Source organism: Lygodium microphyllum, chromosome 19, assembly GCF_053477565.2.
Source record: "Lygodium microphyllum isolate KBCC chromosome 19, Lygodium_microphyllum_v1.1.10, whole genome shotgun sequence".
Classification (NCBI taxonomy): Eukaryota; Viridiplantae; Streptophyta; class Polypodiopsida; order Schizaeales; family Lygodiaceae; genus Lygodium; species Lygodium microphyllum.
In genome coordinates, this window is record NC_141153.1 from 96,160,334 (window position 1) to 96,182,843 (window position 22,510).

Genomic DNA, 22,510 nt, shown 5'->3' on the forward strand with positions numbered 1-22,510 from the left:
CTTTCTGTCAGATTATGCTAGAATCAACTTGATGCTCTTTGTGGTTGTGTTTGTGTGTAGAGTTGTTCATGGGATTTGACGGGCTAAGTCGCCCTATCCCATGGTCGCCAATGATAGATGATTTTTATGTCGAGAAGTGCTCAAAAATAGCCAAAAATTACAAATTTCAAGGGAAAAATAGACTTCGTTGAAGGTGGCGGTGGCAATCAGTACGATTTTAAGTGGCAATGTCCTTAAAAGACCCACTTGACGATAGTTGGTGAATTTTAAAAAAAAATTGGCATGTCAGATGAGATCTTGTGAGGTGCCCGGCAGTGGGGGACTTCAAGACATGGGTTTTAGAGCAAAAATGGGATTTTTGGGCTTAAAATGGGAAAAGCATGAAACAAAACACCAATAAATTTACAAGTTTGCTGTTTAAGGACTCAAGAGCCACAGCTCTAAAATAATGCCAATTTTCTTCCATTTTTTTGATAATAAATAGGGAAAAATAAGGAAAAATGAGAAAAAATTCTCTTTAAAAGGGGGAAAAATAGGAAACGGATGAGGAAAATTATGAAAAATTATGGATGTGTCTGTGGGTGTATAATGAGGATAAAGCATGAGGGTTTACCTTAGGTTATCCCCATTTATATGTTTTTGTGAGTATCCACTACTTATTTTGTGTGAAATACACATGAAATTACCTTTTACCTATCACCAAAAGCAAAACCTTAAACGGTAGGGAGAGAGGGGAGTTTGAGCGCTAAAATATGTTATAAAATCTGATGTATTTTATGCATTATTCATATAGGATGACATTAAGTTAAATAAAGGAAAGTACATCACGAGTGTAAGGCTCGGTGTCTTCTCTCATTACAGCAATCATGCGTTAGTGTATGGAAGCATGAAAAGAATGGATTTGCACAATGCATGAGGCTATTTTTTTCAATTGTTTGAGCACTTAATCATATACACATTTGCATCAAGCATCATTAAATGGTATCAATTACAAGTTCCTGGATGCATAGCACTTGGTTTCTTGAGGACTTGACCCACGTAGAGAGAGTGAGCAACCCGGCTATAGGTCTAGACGGTGGGTCAAAGGGGATGGATAAGTGAGGATAAGTGCATTCCTCGAACGTTAAATATATCGGCACTAAGAGGGGAGTTTGTTTCGAATGTGTCTATGTGTGGAAGCAGCACATCGAGGGGCCAATCCCCAAGATGTAGGAGAGCTACGATAGTCGGTGGGTTGCCCTTGTGTGTGTAATACGTGGCATTTATTGTTGATATATGTATAATCTCCCTCTAAGGAGATGGGGAAAGGGAATATCGATTGGATTACAGACTATAAACGTACAGTGATTAGTGTTTAGGATAGTGTATCCCTCGATAGACGCTCCTGGTCCACGAGGCCGTGAGGTGGGGTTGTCTGTTGAGGACATGAGGTCCGGCTAGTGCCTTAGCTAGTGCTGGCCCATTTTAGGTCCCATCAGATGTAGATCATCATCGATACACTGTGAGTCCAAAGTCATCCGTAGGAGAGGTACGATGGCTCGCCACACCCACAGCACCCGTTGAACATGGTAGGGACCATGCAACAATACCTAGGGAGATAGCGATATTAATGAAGAATAGTTAAGTTATTGGTATCTAAGAATAGCGCACTTGACTCAATGGCCGCTTATGTGAGAATGATACATCAATCACTCACCCCAAGAAAGAAGAATCCATATCTTGCACACAGTTGAGAAATCGACAAGGAGAATGATATAGAGGAAGTATGTCAGTATACACAATTGATGGTGTAGTTGTGCATCCCAACCCACTCGCATAGGTGCAAGAAGGCGGGCCAAGAATAGAGTGGTATATGGTGTGGTGAGGATAGAGACTTATCTTATGTGTGCATAGGGCAATGGAAACATACCTAGCCCTATTGTTTGAATGTCTCTCAAACCTCACCTCTCAGAGTTCATTGAAGGAAAAATTAGTCACGCTTAGCCCTCATCTATCTCACACTCTGTTGATGAATACGGGAGGGTAACTTGATTCCTAACATCCATTGATGTAATCCTCATTACTACTTGTGCAAAGGTTGTATGCCTTGTGCACAATTGATGGTGCATTAGTGCATCTCGTCTTGTGTCGACATACAGTATAAGAAGGAAGGCTACGGATTCTTATAGTACCGTGCATAGGAACAAATCATGCTTTGTGCATTGAGAGGCCCAACCCATGTACGCAATGATCCATTCACACATCTTACCTCTCATTTGGATTGAAAGGGCAAGGACTGGTCACTCACCCCCCTTTGTCTCACACTTGATTTAGAGAAACAGAAGGCAGCCCATACTCACATTCCCATCTGGTTAGGATGCAAAATCACATCACTCAAGGGGTTGTCAATGAAGATCATCTGGACTTGTTGATAATGTTAGACAATGTATGTTGAAGAAAAGGCATACCCAGGGAGGTAGCCGACAAACCACAAACTTGTTGTGGATAGAGGAGGTTACATCTACTAGTGGAGTCAGATGCTCTGTAGAGTCACATGACACACTGCACCAAGGGAGGTTGTTTCGGAAATGTATCCTATAAATTTTGATTAAGGAATTAGTTAGTCGAGACTATGGGGTGTTGCCACCTTTTCTATAGCCAGCTTCCCATCCAAGGGTGTTTACCACCTTTTCTTGGAAGGAGGCCTGCTATGACATGGAATTTCTTTTTTTTCTCCCATAATAGTTTTTAGTATTCTACTTTTTTTTTCCTTTTTTTCTTTTTAACCTACTCCTGAGAGTGTTTCCACCTTTTCTCGAAGAGTAGGTCGGCATGGCAGGGACCAATGCCCTTTTCTCTCATGACCTATTGCTTTTTTTCTTTCTTTTTCTTTTTTGCAAGGCGGAACACCATAGGTCAAAACCAACCTCACACTATTAGTTGGATTGAATAGAAAGGTAATAGCACAAGGGTAGGAGGTGGAACTGAGGGGCTAGAAAAACAATGCCATCTCATTGAAAGTAGAATGACAACTATCAATAGCAGTATGCAAAGCATCACCAATCGATGCCCAAGGGAGGAAGGGGCTGTTGACGGCTATGATTGTCAAGATCCCTAAGGAGGAGGGAAGTACTTATTCAAGTGATAGCCATTGATTAGAAAGGGATCTTCAGAGGTATAAAAGTTTGTATTTGGATAAAGGTGTTAGGATTGACAACTAGTACTTGTAGGGGCCCATCCAATGTTGTTGGAGCTTTCTTGGGAACTTTCCAAAACTCGAGTTATAGGCGAGGGCTAAGTCACTTTCCTTGAATTCTTTATGCTTGATAAAGCTATCATGGTAAGCCTTCAGTCGAACCTATGTGGCTTCCATACACTACAAGGCCATCCATCGTATTTCATCCAAACATTCCATGTGTAAAAGATGGCGTTGTAGGGACTCATTATCTCCCAAGTGCTTAGTGACAGCCACACACAAAGAGAGTAGCTCTAATTCAATAGGGAAGATGGATTCTGTGCCATACACATGTTGGAAACATATTTTTCATATGGTATCCTTATGTCCCAAGTGCTCGCTGATAGCCACGCACAAAGAGGGTAGCTCCAACTCAACAAGAAATATAGTTTATGTGACATACATGAGTAACAGTTGGAAAGGTGCTTGTCTTGTAGCAGTCTTATAAGAGGTTATGTATGCCCAAAGGGCCTCTATAAGTTGATCGTCCCAATCATTGCAATGTGCAACAATATTTCTTGTTAGGATCAAGCAAAGGATATGATTGGTAACTTTGACTTAGCCGTTGGCTTTGGGATAGTAGGGTGTGGACTTGCAATGACAAATCTTATAAAGCTCTGTTAGCTCTTTCATAATCTTGTTTAGAAATTGAGCACCTCTATCACCAATTGATCAGCTCTAAAGGAGTTTCAAAGTGAGTGATTATATTCTCGTACAAAAACGGGCTATCCTATTGTCATCATCTTGTTTGAGAGCTTTGGCTTCACACCACTTTGTCACATAGTCTATACATAATTGATGAACTGTTGCTTAGAACAAAGGCTACTAAAAAGAAAAGTGTCAGGTGCAAAGGGACAAATAGGGTTCTAAGGTCAAATTTCAATTTCACATTAGGGCCAAAAATGCTTCAAAAAATGCACTTTTGTTAATCACGGGATTAAGGAAAGGGCCAAAGAGAGTTTGCCACATGTGCAAGAATATTGTATTCTTGTCTCCTCCTTTTTGGAGATAGTAGAGTCAACTCCCTGGTTCTCTTCTCTCTTTTAGGCAAATCCTCCAAACTCTGATATGTTTTGATGGTCCCGAAGTCCTTATTTACTTATAAAACCTAACAAAATTGGTTATGATAACAATGTTGTGAAGTTAATAATAACTTTTTTGAAATTCAGGAGCTTTTGGCACCCCCACTATATTTTCAATAGTCTTTTCAGTATTTCTTCTTTGTTCATTCGTCTTTCTTGATGATCTTCTTTCTATGCTCATTTTCCTTTCTCAATGAGCGCTTTTCTCTGAAATTTCAATCTAAGTATGGCATCCAAAAGGCTCCTGTCTTGTTTAATAAACTCCTGCACTGTCTATGGCCAAGGAGTAGATGAAAATTGGGAGCCCAAAACCTTTTGCATAAATGATTGGGTGACCATGTTGCCCTCTTGCAAAGGCTCTTACAAGGTCAAAAGAAGAAAAAGAGAGGATATAAAACATCACTGGAAAGGGAGTATCATTGCTTCACAATTATGCATGAAGGGTGTTTAGTCAAAGTGCAACATGTTTACATGGCCAAGGATATGCACTTATCTCCTAATGAACGTGTTTGCCAGCAAACACATTGTAAGTATTAAGTTGATAACATATATGATTTTTTAAAAATTTAAGCAAGTATTAATATTGAAATTTTCATTGTAGATATATTTCCATCAACAAGTACTGAATGGCAACCTGTGGAGAGTTTGAGTGGAACTTTGAATGAGATTCATAAGGCATTTGCAAACATTATATATGCTAATGAGATTGTCGGTTCTTTCAGTGAGAGAAGAATTTTCATATATTACACACAATATGTAGTTCCATCTAAAGGGGGTACATATGGACATATTGAGGATTTGCCATTGCCAAGTCTCTCCTCTCTTATTTGGGAGGTTCCTGATAAGGCAACCATGCATATTTTTAAATTCAAAATATGTCAAGATATTCAAAAGTCCATGACAGCTGGAAGGATCTCAAGAAGAATATGCCTGTCATGGTTTATGCCCTTACATATCTTTGTGGGTTGCTTCAAAATAGCAAACTTATAGAGAACAAAAGTATCTTGGCTAAGTAGAAATTTTGCAAGTGCAGAACTAGATAACATTATAGGGAAGCTTTGGAAATCTAGAGATGTTGACCATAAGGGCGACATCATAAGGTGTATTGTATGCCCCCAATCCTTGTCTCTGTGTTATAATATAGCACGACAAACTCTTGCTTTGGGTTTTGATGATAGGAGATACAAACTTAGACTAGGCATGTGGATTCCCTTGGATTTAGATATAAATTGCATGCCCTTCAATCTTAAGGTGCAAGTTATAGAAAAGGAGGTAAATATCACTTCCAATTGGAATCTTAAAGATGTAAGGGATACCTTGGAGATGCTAGATTGTACATCCCCAGAATATAAGTTCAAAGTAAACGGTAAAATAGTAGGGAAAAGAGTTGAATGCTATTTCTCTTGTATGAGTTGCTTACCTCCTTCAATTGTAAGCTTCGAGCCATAAAATTGAAAACATTACATTGGAAAAAAAATCTTTTAATTGAACGAAGAGTTATAAAATTGAAGTGCATATATACAAAGATATTGCCATTTGTATCTATTTGTCTTCTTTCATCATTGTAACTTCTTCGTCACTTTTTGAAAAGATAGATCTTGCAGTTGCAGTGGCTTTTTTTTTTGGCTGGTTGAAGAATTTAACTTGGACAGGGGCCCTCTTCTCTTGAGGGAGTAGATGAGAAGATGGATAAGAGAGTGTTGGAATTTCTGTCTTTTTGGAGCTTGCCTTACTTGTCTTTCCAGATGACTTGCCTTTTGCCTTACTCTTAGTTAAGGATTTAAGTGGATGAGAGTTGGGGTCGACTGGCGTGATTGCCCTGTCCAAAATTAACTCAATACATCTCTCTCTTATCCACCATGTGTATGAATCGGGGTAATCTTGGCACTGCAAGGAAAATTGAAATAAGTTGTTAGGGTAGTGATAGTTTGTACTTGTAGGGAGTAAAAACAAAGAAATGGAATGATTATAAAATTTGATAATAATGTTGTTGCTCAAAAAACTAATAACGTTGCTCAAAACAAAATGTGAAAGATACATACATTAACCCCATCTATCTTGAGAATCTTTGAATCTATTGTCCTATAAACATTTGAAATTACTCTCCATCCACAAGAATACGCATCATTTTGTAAGGGCACTTCTTATAAGAGAAAGCTATATGGTTTTTGAGGAACAGCAATATCCTCATATGTAGTGTCCAAAAAGGTTACCACCAACCTCCGAGCACTGTATATGGAAACATGTTATAAAAAAAGGACAATAAATAAAATAAATAATAAACCAAAAAGTGAGGATTTGTATTCAATGCACATTTTTGCTTGACCGTGGATACCCCTAAGAGAGTTCATAAGGATAATTTCTCGAGTGAGAATATCAATATATATTAAGCTCCAATGTCCTCTGCAAAGTAAAATGTTAGTAAGAAATGCATACTATAAAGAAGTATACATTAAACCCTTTGCAAAATTTCATACCTTTCAACGTAAGGAAAAAAAATATGGTAGTTTGTAATTGGATCGAACGATCTGAAAAATAATTCTATGTTTGAACGAGATTTTGAAAACAATTCCACTTATAACAGTGGATCAACAATAAATATAGTTTTGGATATTTCTTGGCTAAGAGAAGAAATCAACACCCTAAAACCAATAGCAAAACCAAATGAATGTCAATTGCAATGAACAAAACAACACTATCATTCCATTAAAAAATTTTGAGCCAAAAATCCTTACCTTATGCAACAAAAGACTACTGAATCTGACAATTGAATATCTTTCTTAACAAACATTCCTTTGTCCTCATGGGAAATACTAAGATAGTCTTCTGAAGAAGTGCAAGAGACATTCACAACCATTTTCCCATATACCTCCCCCATTCTCTTCGGATTGACAAGACCAAGGACATCGATTTTTCTCTTGCAAACTTCACCCTCTGGCTCTATAGTCTCTTGTGGTCGTTCTTTATGCGTGTTTTGTTCAGGTTCTTGATAGGCAGACACTTGTTTGGAGGTGGTCTTTGCAGGGTGTAAATGTGTCACATCCTCAATCATTGGCCGTTTCACTCTCCTAGATAATTTTGGAGGAACGTTAAGGATCTCAAATGCTTTTTTATTAGTAGTGGGCAAGGGCCTCAATACCTTGTCGAACCTATACCTGATTCTGTTGACCGTACTAAAGTCTTTGTTCATCAAAGTCATTCTATGAGCGTGGGCAGCAGCAATGTAAGCATCATTCATAAAATCAATAACGAAGTCTTCAACAGCCTCTTGAAGGCAAACAATGGATGTAAGCTACCCTTTTTTTTGCATGCCAACTTCAGTGGACACCCTTGATAATCTAAAAGAAACATCTTTGACAACTCTAATAAATGTTGTCTTTGGAATCACATGCTGTGTAGCTCTTTGTGTATTCCTTATCTCACTAAAACATTTCTGAACATAAAAAAAATCTAGACTTTCTCTTTCTCTTTGACTTGGAAGGGTCTTCTTCTCCATGGGCATAAGAGGGTCCAGGTTGCTCTGTCTGTTGAATAGGGACTCTAAGGGAGGTTGGAAACTTAGCAGAGTTTGTAGGGGGTTGTACATGATGAAGCTTACTCTAGGTAGGAGAAGACACTATCTCTGCACTAGATTGCTTAGATTCCATGGTAGGAGACTGAGGGCAACCAGGGGTAGGTGGGATCTCAGGATGGAAAGATTGAGAAGCTGAAAGCCTTATCTCCTCCTCACTCTCTTCGCTGTCTATATACACCTTCCTTGCAGTCTGCTTTGTCCTAGCCATGAACCTGCAGAAACATTAGACTTGTTAGAACATTTAAAAACCATGAGTAAAAAATGAGACTAGTTAGAATATTTAAAAACCATAAGTAATCCAAACAGAAACAAGAAATACGGTGCGATAGGAGAAAAATCCCAAGTTTGAGATGAATCTCCTTGCGTCGTATTAGCGAATGATCGATACGGTGTGATAGGAGAAAACCGTGGGTCTAAAATGTTACTCCTCGTGTCGTATTTGTGATAGGACTAAAGCATGGTTTAACTTCTCAAGCCATAGACTGATATGACACGAATAAAGTGAAGCGCAGTTTTAAGAAGCAACTTCTCATGCCATATTTGTGGTGACCGATATGGTGCAAAAACAGTGAAGTGTAGATTTAAAAAGCATCTGCCTGCATCGTATTTGCAGTGACCGATACGGCATGAATACAATGAAGCGCATGTTTAAAAAGCACATGCTCGCGCCATATTTGCGGTGACTGATATGGCGCGAATCTGTTGAAGTGCAGGTTAAAAAAACACCTACTCGTGCCGTAATTGCAGTGACCGATATAGGGTGAAGTTGATCTCGACGTGGCTATGTATTCACACTCTAGATTTGAAAAGTGAGCCACGTAAGCTACCATCAATCTTTTATACCTGCAAGGTACGCGACACGTGGCAGTGTTTAATTGGTTAGGTTTTTTGCGGGCCATCCATGTGGCTATCGACACGTAGCTTCGCATGTGGCAAATATTTTTCGATCTATATAAACACTGTGGTTAGGCATTTATGACTTTTTTTGCAAGTTTACAAGCATGTTTAGAGTTGAGGTTCACTTTCAGTGTTTCTTATGTGAATTTGCGCCATTTTGTGTACCCCTTGATACAAAGCGAGGAGATATTGTTCTTGAGGTTGCTTGGCTAGTTTCCCGTCGTATCGTAGATTAGCAAATACGAAGCGAGAAGGCATCGCTTGTGAAGTGGGTGCACACTTTCGTGTCGTATCGTACTTTCCCTCATGTCTGAACCTAAGGATTTTGCAGGCTCCCAAGAGCAGGTAACCCCTTCTAAAAAAAGAAGAAGGTTGTCATCAAGGTCAACAAGAGCTTCTAGTTGTGTTGCCTTCTTCCCTGAAATTCCCACAACTTCCTCCCCTTATTCAGCACAGCAAGTGTGGGAATGCCTAAGAAGTCTCCAATCAAAGGCAAGTCACCATTGAGGGTTTCTGGATTGTCTCAGATCACAGAGGTTTCTCCATCTAAAAGGCTCCTAGACTTTCTTCTTCAGAATGGCATGGAGTTATCTTATTACGGAACTGCAAAGGATATTTTCAACCCTGACTAGGATATTGACCATGTATTGAACTCATGTAAGAAGTTTTTCTTGGAGGATTTCGCTGAGTTTGAAAGTCTTGCATTTCTGGTAGTTGAAAAGGATGCAAAGGAATAAGCTCACATACCTATTGGGAGCTCACCTTCAGAGAAGGCTTTGTTTTCAAGAAAGTGTACATCTCATTCTCTTGACCGGTTTTGTACCTCAGATTTGTTTTGTTCTGCTCATTCTAGGAAATGCAGGCTTATGTCCAAAACAACTGCATTCATCACATTTCCTCTTGTTAAATATTCTGTGAAATTTGATGAAAAACAATTAGAAGGTCCAAAATGTTCCAGCTTTTGCCTTTTGGATGAGGTAACAAATGACAAGGATGCAGAGGAATGTTTGGACCTTGAGCAAGAAGCAAATATTGCTGGCAAACTAGATGTTGCCCAATTCAAAGCTGAGACCATTATTGAAGAAAACCATGCAAATGCAGATCTTGTATGTGACTCTTCTTTTTATATTGTTGCTTCACTTCCAACTTTCCCTATCAAGGACAAGGAATACATACTGCTAGCAAACATTCAAAGGCTCTTCAATCTTAGGGAGGATTATTGTTTAGCCATCATTACAGAGGCTTCTGATGCTGCAAATGGCATTGTTGACGTCAAAAATGAATCGAAAGAAGAGCTACTTAAACTTGACACCGAAATTATGGACGACAAGTTTATTGAAGCAGGGGATGCCCTTTCTCTTTGTTTTCATAAGGCAAAGAATGCTGATGAAGAGTATGGGATTACTGAAGAGGAGTTCCACGGCCTTCAAGACCCACTTGGAATTTCCCATTTTGGAAGAGAAGAGTTGCAATATGTTAAAGAATTGGAAGATACCAATGAGGCACAATCATCAATTAACATATGGAATCCAACTAAGCTAGAAAATGATGAAAATCAATTGGTACTATTATCTCAAATTTTGTAAGATGTATATACATTAAAATGCTTGATTTCAACATTCATTTGACATTTATCTTCTTTTTTCAGTTGGAGATTGAAGATTTTGATAACTTCTTGGGACGGGGTAAAGGGACAAGAGTTGGTATTAGTTCACTGAAAGATATTGCACTTGGCCATTACTTAGCAAGGATTGATCTGCATGTTTTCTTGGTATTTCATAATATCTTCTCAAAGGAAGCAACATGGCCTATACTATGTATCAAGGCACTTACAAGGCTACTTGGTTTCTTTGGGTTACAATACAATGCACACAAGGTGATGTTGTTGGAGAAGACTGCGGCAATTGGGATTTTTGGTTATGGTCCTAGTTTCTCTGCTTCTAGAGTAGGACACTTTCTGGCCCTCTCATCTTATGCTTTGGCAACAAACCGAATTGATATAAAATCAACAGTTGGCTACAAGACAAGAAAATTTTTGCATTATAGAGGAAATATCCTGGAAAGGGAGGATGATGTAAAGGCTCTTGAGAGCTAGCTTTGTACTTTCCTTTCTTAAATTCTCAAGTTGAAGTATTCATTCTTTGAAGTTGTCATCGAAAAATACTATGAATTCTTAAGTTGAAGTATTCATTCTTTGAAGCTGTCGTTGAAAAAACCAATTGAATAGCTCCTCAAGAGCATTGCTTTTTGTTACTCCACCTCCATGTCTTGTGCTTCGAAAAAAACTTGTACGTGCTTGACAATGAGATTTTTCCATGCCTTGGCCACTATAAGTTGTGAGGGGGCCTTGCTCCTCCACAAAGTAAGGCCCATGGATATGAAGGATATGCTGCAAATTCATAAGAGTAACAATTATTTTCTGCCAATGGAAATTTTATCGAAGAAAGCTTGGATTAAATATTCTCTCTTACCAAATAAAAAGTGATATATTTTTCTCCCCATGCCTCCTTTATTGCCTGAACAAGATTTGTAATCGAACATTTGAACTCTTCTGGATACATGTACAAGTTCTCCATGTCAAACTCTTGGCATGGTTGAATGTTGAACGTTGAGCACAATATTATCCTCATTTGAAAGGATCCTTGATCGGTATAAGGGTCACCGCAGGTGTGATTTCAAATTGAGAGAGTTGAGGACCTGCCATTCGCATGAAGAGAAAAAGGACATTCGTCAAAAGTATATAAACATTAAAAAATGTATTCCTAGTCTACTCATCTTTACCTCTTAACATTTTTTTAAAAATTAGGGGTCCAAAATGTTTCCATGGTTAGAGGATGCCAATTGCATTCCTCCCCTAGCTAAAAAAGTGATCAAATTATCTAGCTTGGTGAGTTGAGTCTTAATGTATGTGGGATCTTTTTGTTTTGTTAAAGGAATGAGGTGTTATTAGTATTTACAAAATAATGGTAGCATTTATGCTTATACAATGGATTGGGATATGGTAGTAAACCACCAATCCTCTATTATCTAAACTCCAATGACTTATATGGGTAGGTCTCCAAGGTACTTATTTTTTTCTTTGCACCAAATATAGTTAGAAGGTTCCATAGCAATGAAGGAATTAATAGTAGAGTTGGCTAATGTGAAAGAAATAGCTCTAATGCAATTGAAAGAAAAGCTCAATTTGAATTAGATAGCCAAAATATTGAATCTGAATTTAAAATCCTACCATTGGGTTGCTACAATTGCATCTTGGTCATGATCATGGGTATTGATTGGTTTAAGATTAATAAATGCTACCATTGGGTTGCTATAATTGCATCTTGGGCATGATCATGGGTATTGATTGTTTCAAGAATAATAAATCTCAAATCTTGTGTGCCAAAGAGGAACTTATTTTCCATAACTTAAAAGAAAACACCATGAACACCCAAAGAAAAGTTAGGAGGACTAGAGTCCACCAACTAGCCAAACCAAGCTGACTTTGGAAGGCATTGAGAAGAGGATAACTAGTCTATATGATTAAGTTGAATAAGGTTAAGAAGACCAAGTAAGGCACATTGCCTTCATGGATGAAAAAGTTTGAAGGTTTCTTCTTAAAAGAGCTTACAAAACTACCCTCTAACTAGGAGGTTGACCATGAAATAAAATTGAGACTTGGATGCAAAACTAGTATCCAAATGGCCAAACAAAATGTCCATACCAAAAGTCATCAAGCTTAAGAAATGGTTGAGAAAACTAATTGAACAAGGAGTCATCCATGTAGGTAAGTCACTTTAGGGTGTACCGATCCTTTTCTAGAAGAAAGATTGATCCATCAAGCTCTATAATGACTTTAGAGGACTAAACCAAGTAATGGTCAAGAATAAGTACCCTACATCCACACCAATCGAAAAACTCCTAGATTGACTATAGGGAGCCAAAGTCTTTTTGAAGATAGACTTAAGCCTCGAGTACTACCAAATCTCTCAATGAATATGACATCCCAAAGATTGTCTTTCACACTAGATATTGATACTATGAATTCTTGGTCATGCCCTTTGAATTGACCAATGCCCTAAAAATTTTCAATCAATTGATGCAATATATATTTTAGCCTTATCTAGGTGACTTTGTGCTAGTATTCTTCAATATATACTAGAATACTCCAAATCCCTAGAGGATCTTCAAGTTTATCTTAGGATTATGCCACAAATCCTCCATGAGAACCAACTTGTAATGGCCTCTCAAGACCAAAACAGAAACACAAAAACACCAGTTCTACTTGAAATATTCTTGCTATTGTAGAAAACTTCTTGAATTGATTTACATACATATTAATCATTCATTCTTGAGGAATGATATGTAGACATAAATTGTACATTATAGTCATTTACAGAGCAGTGCTCTCCTAAAAGTTATCAATCAGGATACTCTTAGCATAATCGTTCTTGAATAGATAACTTATCACAAACAACAATAATTTTTAGGAAACAAGAACAAATCTGTAGAATGAAGTATCAATGACCCTATACAGGCACTTCTTTAAAGATCTTGTATTTTTTAAGGACGAAAAAGATTTTAAAAGATACAATTAGAATACCCAAGACAAAGGTGCCACCTTTTTAGATGAAGTCTCATCGCATCCAAGGTCCATTTATGTATGTTGATTCCATGCACCTACATGCATACAAGTACTAAGGTGAAACGTACTAATTTGGATGATGTAATCCGAGCCCTAACACCTGGCACAACCCGATGGATGATTGGGACAGTCAAGCCTCGAACCCACCAGCATGCAACTAAGTAGTATAAATCATGAAAACTAAGTAGCATGAGAACTAACTCATAGAACATAGTTATACCTTGCTAGAGGCCTTGCACCCCATGACAAGCCACACTAAGCAACAGTGGGTAGAATCCCTCTAGGATACTCAAATCTCTCTAGTACAGTTGTATAACATGTCCTAAGTGTCAGCAAAATGAAGCTAGTGATTGCAATGAAGGTAAATAAAAAGTATAACTAAAACAAAGACTAGTGACTATGTCTAGGTACATAAGGTATGATAGCCATGCATCAAGACACATCTGAAATTAATTGATCACCAATGAGAACTAAAGAATAATCATGGTCCATGGCCTTCAACTCTTCATTCACTTCATAGAGTACTTCTTTAAGCACATCATCCTTATGAGGAGTCCTAAACTCTTTCTACTACAACATACAATATAACATAATCATCGCTTTTCCTTTTTACATACAAGGCATTGTCCAATCTTTCAGTTAAGTCCAAAAAATTTAGTCTTCAACTCATGTACCTTATAAATCAATGCCTCCTTTTCCTACAATAATGAATCATTATCCCATTGAGACAATATTAGTAAATCTCTCAACTATCATGTCCCATGAATTTTTGATATCAACCAATAAAGCATTTTTCATATCCTAAAAATCATATTTCAATACTATCAATGCATCCACATCAACCTCTATGTTTTTCAAAACTACTTCTCTACATCTTGCAAAGGCTAAAACCTCTTAACCAAGAGCTTATGCTCAATTTGCAACTTGACATACATCTCCGTAACTCTATCCATTTCAAAAATGCATTTACTTCAAAGTTCATGAGTCCATTTCTCAAACAAAACTATCAACATCTTGTCCTTGTCAATCAATCACCTACTGCATCTCGGCAATCTTCTCGACATGCTTTTATTCCAATGCATCACACTCATGATGCTTTACTTGTAATAATTGTTGAGCCAAGTTTTTGGATTTAAGTTGAACCTGAAAGTTTTTAACCAATGACATTGTCTAATTACTCTCCTTGTTAGACTATTGTAGATAGCCTACAACTTTTTACATGACATCAAACACATTTCTCATACACCTAACTATCAAACCATCAGCCATAGAATGCATAGAAATACAAGGAAAATTAGCCTCATGAACATCCACATGTTTATCCATAGCTTGACCCTTGGCATGAAGTTTAGGTTCATAAGAAACATCTTTCTTCTTGTCATCATGCATATGCATACTTCTTAACCAAAATTTTCCCATTTTTATCTTCTTCTTAGGATACATTTGGCCTTCAGACTAGGCATCTACAAACTTTTCTCTTTCACCACATTCACTAAAGCATTAAGACCAACATCACTATTATCTTTTTTTAAAATTTTAGAGGAAACATATTTAGCATATTGATCTTTATATCCAACTTGCACCAAATCCTTGTAAATTAGGATCACCACCAAACATGACATCAGCGGCATTGACATGCTGAGACTGCTCATGGCCATCAGATTTAGCATCTACATCAATTACATCATCCTAACAATTGGATTCACCTTTAGCAAGAATTATGAGGCCAATTCTAGATGCAAAGTCTTGGTGTAGTCATAAATATCAACAAAAAGGAAACAACCCATTCAAGATTTATGAAACACTTTCTTTAACTTAGAAGCTCTAACTTCTACCATAATCCTCTCATACATGAGTCTAGTCAAATTTGGTACCCCAACATGCTCTGCATAATAGAATGCCATACATCTTGTGTGTGATGTTATCGGTCTTGATGAACATCATGAACCTTTCCATAAACCAGCATAGTTGTAATTTTCAAATTGCATCAAGATTTTTCATCACATAAACATTTCTTGGACCTATAGAATCCTTGAATGAATCATTCATCTGCTCCTCCAAATATCTCCAAGATGTCAGATTGTCATTCAATGTGGCAAAATAAACACATGATTGACCATTTCAACTATCAATTCCATTTCCCCCCCGCAACATGGCCATTTGTTTGCTTATGCATGTCCAATTCAATTGAAGTATGAACATTTGAAGACCACTTCTTCCATGCAAATATGCATATGCCAAGAGCTAAATTTTTCCTAGGCACGCTCAATGTAAACTTCATTGATATCTAGAACCAGAACTAAATCCATAGACGTAGTAACCATACTACTTGAGGTAGCTGATGGGACCTATAATGGGCTGGCATTGGCTATGGCACTCGTCGTACCTCATGCAAAAAACAAACAACCCCACCACATGGCCTTGCAGTCCATGAGCGTCTGTAATACACCGATGTACATTGGATAGACTTAATTATGTGGTTGTAGTTGATATGTAGTCCAATGTTTACCTTCCCTTCTCCTCAGAGGGAGATCCCATAACATATGGGCATAGTGCCTCATAACACAAACATCAGGAAGCTCCTCTCGGCTGATTGCCGAGGCTCCACTGTAACTCTCCTACACCTCGGGGATTGGCCCCAAGATGTGTCGCTCCAACATATAAAAAATAACTCACAAACTCCACTCTTTTCTTGTTTTGTACGATCGAGGGATATATAGATCCTCACTAAATAGTCCCAAGGAAAGCATACAACTTCCATACAGCAAAGGCTCCTTTCCACTCAACGTATAAGTCGTCCTAGGAAGACAATTGCTATGAAATCTAGGACTGATACCATGTCATGCATCATGCATAGTGCATATGATCCTAGTGCACAAACAATATTCAAAAAATCTGTATTTTGTGATGTGAAAAAACAGCCCTTTCATGATTTTCACTAAACGTATGCTTCCATGTATGGAGACTAACACACCGATTCCTCGTGCTACTAGCCCTTTAAATTGAATTATCGCATTTCTAAATGGAATGCACAATCAAATATTTCAAAGATTCAAAACCCTCTCAGCCCTCTTAATCTCTTCACCTCACCCTTTTTCTCTAACGTTTAGGTTATGTTGATGCGTTGCATAGGTGTAGGGTATTATTTTGTATGTATTTTTCGCATAAAACAGAAAAAACATGAACTATGACACATAAACAAAGCCAAACTTCATGCCTCAACTTTGTTATACAACCACAACCATGAATCATAATTTTCTAGATTTTTATAATGTGAAAATCTTTTTTTTTTCATTTTTAGCTATTTTTCTATATTTATTTGTGCATAATAATAGATTATTTTCTAATTTATGACTAGTGACTGATTATAATAGCTGAAAGATGTTTTTCCTTAGAATTTTATCCCATGCGGATCTCTTTTTCCCACCCAAAACCAATAAAACCTTCATTTTTACACTAAAAATACACTTTTCGTGCTATAATTTAATTATTGCGGCTATTTATTATTATGGATCTGAATTTTTTAAAGCACAACCCTCAATAATAATACAAAAAATCTCCATTAAAAAAAATTTCCATATGAATTCCATTTCAACCATCAAACATCAACAAGAAGTAAATTTCCTTTGTAAAAATGGTGCATACCGCTTACTTGCGTGTTGCGGGTTTTGTGATTAATTTTTCCAGGTTGCCAATGGACCGATCAGCAACATTCTACAATTTTGAACATATCCCCTCAGCCTCCTCTTGATCTTGGAGCAATCCAGTTCATGTCGGGCAAGCATCCTTCAACCGTTCTTCATTCTTCTTCTTGTGCATGAGTTGCCCCTTAAGGGGAGAGAGAGGGAGGAGAGAGAAAGACTGAATTTGTATCTCCTCATCCAGGCAGCCAAGTTCGAAGGCGAGGGTGGAGATAGGGAGCGACACTCTTATTAAGATTAACCTTATTTTTAAATTCCACTCCTTGTAGATTAGCTAGTAAAGCCGTGGACTTATTTTTACCTATCCTAACTATCTTGTAAGGGCCATCCCATCTAGGTTCTAGCTTTTCTAGAAATAGCTCCCTATTCACATCATAGTATAGAACTAATTTTCTTTTTTTTAAGGTATACTTATTTGCTTTTAGATCATGCAACCGCTTCATCCGACGCTTAGCCACTTCTTGGTGCAACAGACTCTGCAATTTAAGCTCATCCAAGTGGGCTATAGTCATAAATCACTCGAATAGGGCACCTTCATCACCCAAAGAATGATTGATTACGAATCTTATGGTCGACAACTCAATTTACAAGGGTAAGACACACTCCTTCCCATAAATTTATTTAAACAGGGTATGGCCAGTGGCTCGTTTAAACATTGTGTTATACGCCCAAACCGCCACATATAATTTTATATCCTAGTCCCGTTTCTTTTCAGAGACTATCTTGGATAGGATACCCACAAGTTTCTTATTGGTACTTTCAACTTGTCCATTGGCTTGCGGATTATAGGGGCTGGTCTTGTTATGCTTGATCTTCCATGCTTTAGTCAAGCTTTTAATCACCTTATTCAAAAAGTGAGTTCTACGGTCCGATACTATTTCCTTTGGCGGACCGAAACAGCAAATAATCTGCTCAAGTAGGAAACTGGTAGTCTCTTTTGCATTGTGCTGCCTCCTGGCCCGTGCTTCTGACCACTTTGTAAAGTAATCAATGGCTACTATAATGTATCTCTTCTGAGTAGTAGACGACGGGGTAATAGGACCCACAAAGTCAATGCCCCACTTCTCAAATGGAAGAATAGCCATAATAGGAGTCATTGGATGCTTCCTATTCTCTCTACCGTCATGTCTTTGACATGTATCACATCCCTTAACATACTCAAATGAATCTTCGAAGATGGATGACCACTAATATCTAGCTCTTAAAGCCTTTTGTGCCATCAACCGCCCAACAAAGTGCCCTCCACAAGTAGAGTCATGGCATTCTTCCAAGATAAATGGAACCTCGTCAGGCATCACAAATCGGCAATAGATATCATCAACAACCTGCCAATATAGTGTTCCTATGAGATCAAGGAGAATTCAATACTTGCTGTTTAATTTTCCTCTTCTCGGATTTGGATAAAGTAGCTCGAGTCTCTCCCGTAGATAAATAGTGTGTTATAGCAACATACCAATAGGGAATAGACACCGTATCAATCTTGAACAAAGTTTCCATGTCACTTCCTTTAGCCAAGACCTCTTTTGGCTCTCCGAAATCCACAAGACATTCTACAATGCCCTGTAACTTCGGTGGCTTGCTCTTGATCTCGTAATCAAACTCTTGCAAAGTGATAAACCACTTTGCTAAATGATCCGGTGACTGTAACTTATTCAACAACAATCGAAGCCCTTTCGCCTTCATATAAAAAACCACCTTCTCATAGAAAATCTAGTTCCTGAACTTTTTGGTCATAAATATCATCGCGAGGCACAACTTCTCCATACAAGTATAGTTAATTTTTTATGTGCCCAACTTCCGACTAGCAAAGGCTATCAGATGGTACCACTTTTCCTCCCAAATTTGGGATAAGCAGTACTGATACTATACATGGTGACTATTGAGAATATATAGAACATTTCACCCCTTTTAGGTGCTTTTAAAATAGGTGCTTTGGCAAGTTCCTGCTTCACATTGTCAAAAGATACTTTGCAAATATCACTCCATGCACACTGACAGTTAAAGAACAATAGGTTTGTCAGTGGCAATGCTCTTTCTGCCATGGCATTTATGAACCTTTGATAATACCCTACCAATGACAAAAAGCTATGTATTTCCTTTGGATTATGCGGCGGACTCATGGCGACTACGACCTTGATCTTTTCAGGGTCAGTCGTGATCCCTACCAAATTGACCACATGACCTAACAATAGCCCATATGGCACTCCAAAGACGCACTTCCGTGGGTTGAGAGCTATGCAAAATTGTCTGCAACGCTCAAAACACTTCCACAAAATAATCAATTGCCTTTCTCTTGTGGTGGTTGCCCCCAGGTCATCAAAGAATACTTTCAACTCGTCTGGGGAGATGTCACCAAAGGTCTTGTTGGCTATTCTTTGACATGAACCATGTGCATTACATAAACCAAATGCCATCACATGGTACGCAAAGGTATCGAAGATAGTAATAAATGTCATTTTAAGCTTGTCTTGCTCAGCAATCGCCATTTGGTTATACCTTGCAAAGTAATCCATGAACGAATATATTTTCCTACTCACTAATTGATCCAAAATTTGGTCAATAAAGGGCAATGGATAGTAATCTTTAACAGTTTTCTTATTCAACTCTCTAAAGTTTACACAAAGCCGCATTTGATTATTCTTCTTCTTTCTAATCACACAAAGCCGCTTCAATTCAAAAGGCATACGCCTTACTTTCTGACGTACAGGGCGGGTACCTTCCTTTACAGGAATAGTATGCACAACGAGAATTGGGGGAAATGCCCCTAAGTTTTTCATAGCTCCAAGAGAAGATGTCATGGAACTCCTGAATCAGGGACACATAATCCTCTCTCTCTTCTGAACTGAGCATGGAACCTAATTTCATTAGCTACGAATCATTAGGCATACCAAGGTCCAACTCAATAACGTACACGTCTCTTATTCGATCTTGAGACTCTATCGGCTCATTCAATGTTATTTGATAGATGTCCTCTGTAGTGGACCCTTCTTTAGATCCATCGCTCAATGATGTCTCACTACCAGATGGATCATCTATTGTTTCTAGTTTAATAGAGGATAAAGGAGCTCTCTCACTCTGAGGAGACTTAGGGTAAGCATCCACTATTATACGATTGGCACCTCTACCTAGAATCACTCGACTAGCGGGTATATCGACTTGGCACTCTGTTCGTAAGATCCATGGCCTACCTAGCAAAACTCAATAGCTAGGACATCCTGCAAACCTTATCACCCCAAAGTCCAGATAGCATTCCACACTTACAGCAGTAACGTGGACTTTAGTGATGCAACCTTCTGGTTGTCTTAGACTGTCATCCATTATCCTAAGAAGTGTGGAGCTGTCTTTTTGAATTTTGAGACCTAGCCTTTCCATCAAGACTGAACTCATGATATTGATGGAGGATCTAGTGTCCACGATAGCATGCTCTACTAATATTCCATCCATGTATGTTGGAATCCTAGGGCAACACTTTTTAGCATGATCGAACCAATCTTCTCCCACTCATGCGATACCTATAGGTTCTACAATATACCCAATACGCAAGATTTTCTTGAATTCCTTGTATACTCCTGGAGAAAGTTTAATCAATGGCAGGTGATTCATGTTTGGTTTAACTTCGCAAAGAGAACTTGCTAGGTTAAAGTCGTGGTAGTTAGCCAAAGTTCTCTTCTCACGCCAAACCACTCTCCCCTTTGGTCTTTGGAGTGGCTTTGGTACCTTTTTTTAAACTTTTTCCTTCTCTCTTAGCAATCCTTTATCCTTCTCGAGATCAACTTTACTATCAATAGGCCTCAGAGGTCCACCTTCCATATCACGATTCAGAACTTGCTTTCCCCTAGCCTCTTGCTTAGGGTTTCCCTCAACAGGTTTTATAGTTCCTTTATCACCCTATTTAATCTTTTGACCTCATGTTACGGCTCATATATTAGAAGTTTCAGCATCATTGACACGTACGGACTCAATAAGGCTGATTCCACTGCCATGAGGCAACTCCTCTACAATAGCCTTTTCTTGTTGCAGTATTTTTTTGGTCCCTCATCTTGCTAGAGATTATTCCCTTGTGTGCAATGGTTAAGTGGACCTCACAGTTTACTCCCTTGTTGAATAGAACTAATCTTACTCCAACAGGTAGCAGCTAAGTGGCCAGACTTTCTGTAAATATCGCATTTGTCATTTGGACAATTCCTAGGGAAATGTTGGCCACCAGACCACTTATAGCTGAATCTGAGGGGGCACCCTCTTCAAGGCGTCGACTCCCTATCAAATTCTGCTACTTCTTAAGAAAGTTGACATCCACTTCTATTTGTCTATATTGTTCAAAAATCATATCATTGTATTGCTTCATCATGTCCTTAACTTCACCAAAGACATTAGAGACACTCGACTCATAGCTGCCATCATCTGTCTATCGTCCCATTGGCCTAACCACTTGATTAGGAATTGGCTGCTAACCTACTGGGACAACATTAGGATTCATTGTTTGGCCCCCACTATTTAGTGAGCCTGCCTGACTAGCCATCAGCATAGTCATACTATTGGGAAGAGCTGGTAACATAGGTAGATTCGGCATGATACTCCCTCTTCCATTCACATTTGACATGGGGTCCCCTTGACTTCCGTTGGTCAATGCCAAATTATTACCATTCCAATTTATCCTTGCTGCATAAGCCACTTACAAGTGCGACTCTACTCCTTCTGTTTGGGTGATAACAGTGTTAATGTCAGCCAAAGAAACACTGCTAAGCTGCACCTGGATATTGAAATCTAATCCATGTAGAAAATATTGCAACTGTGCAACTGGTGGAATGGGGATACAAGTATTAAGTTTGCAAAGAAATTGCTTTAGCTTCTTGGCATAGGCATGGACATTCTCATTTGGCTCTTGGCGTGTTACATTCAAGACATGCAACCAATAATGTCCACCCCTCTTACGAGCAAACTCTCTACGAAAGGCCGTGAAGATTTGGTCAATGCTAGTTATGATTCTGGCCTCTAGAGCATGATACCATAATGCTGCCCTTCATTTTAACGTCGTATTAAAGAACATCATTAGGTGTCATTCGTCTTGCATTCGATAGTTGAACATGAGTGTTTGAAACTCCTTAATATGGAGTTCTCTATCTTCTTCTACCAACCCATGGAAAACGGGCAAAGGTGCTCCTAATGCCAGTAAATCCGGTGTCCCTACTAGAATTGCGATGGGTTTTGCCGTGGCTACAATCGAATTGACAACAGGAGTTTGTGTAGGTAAAACTACACCCCCACTTGAAGTGGGTAGATTCACTAGAAGAGGGGAAGTACTAAGACTTCCGCTTGCACTCAAAGGGCTACTTGCGACACTTAAGTTATTAAAACCATTGCCGTTTATGCGTAATGGGCTACTTTTTTGAGGGGAATAACACCTTACAATCTCCAACC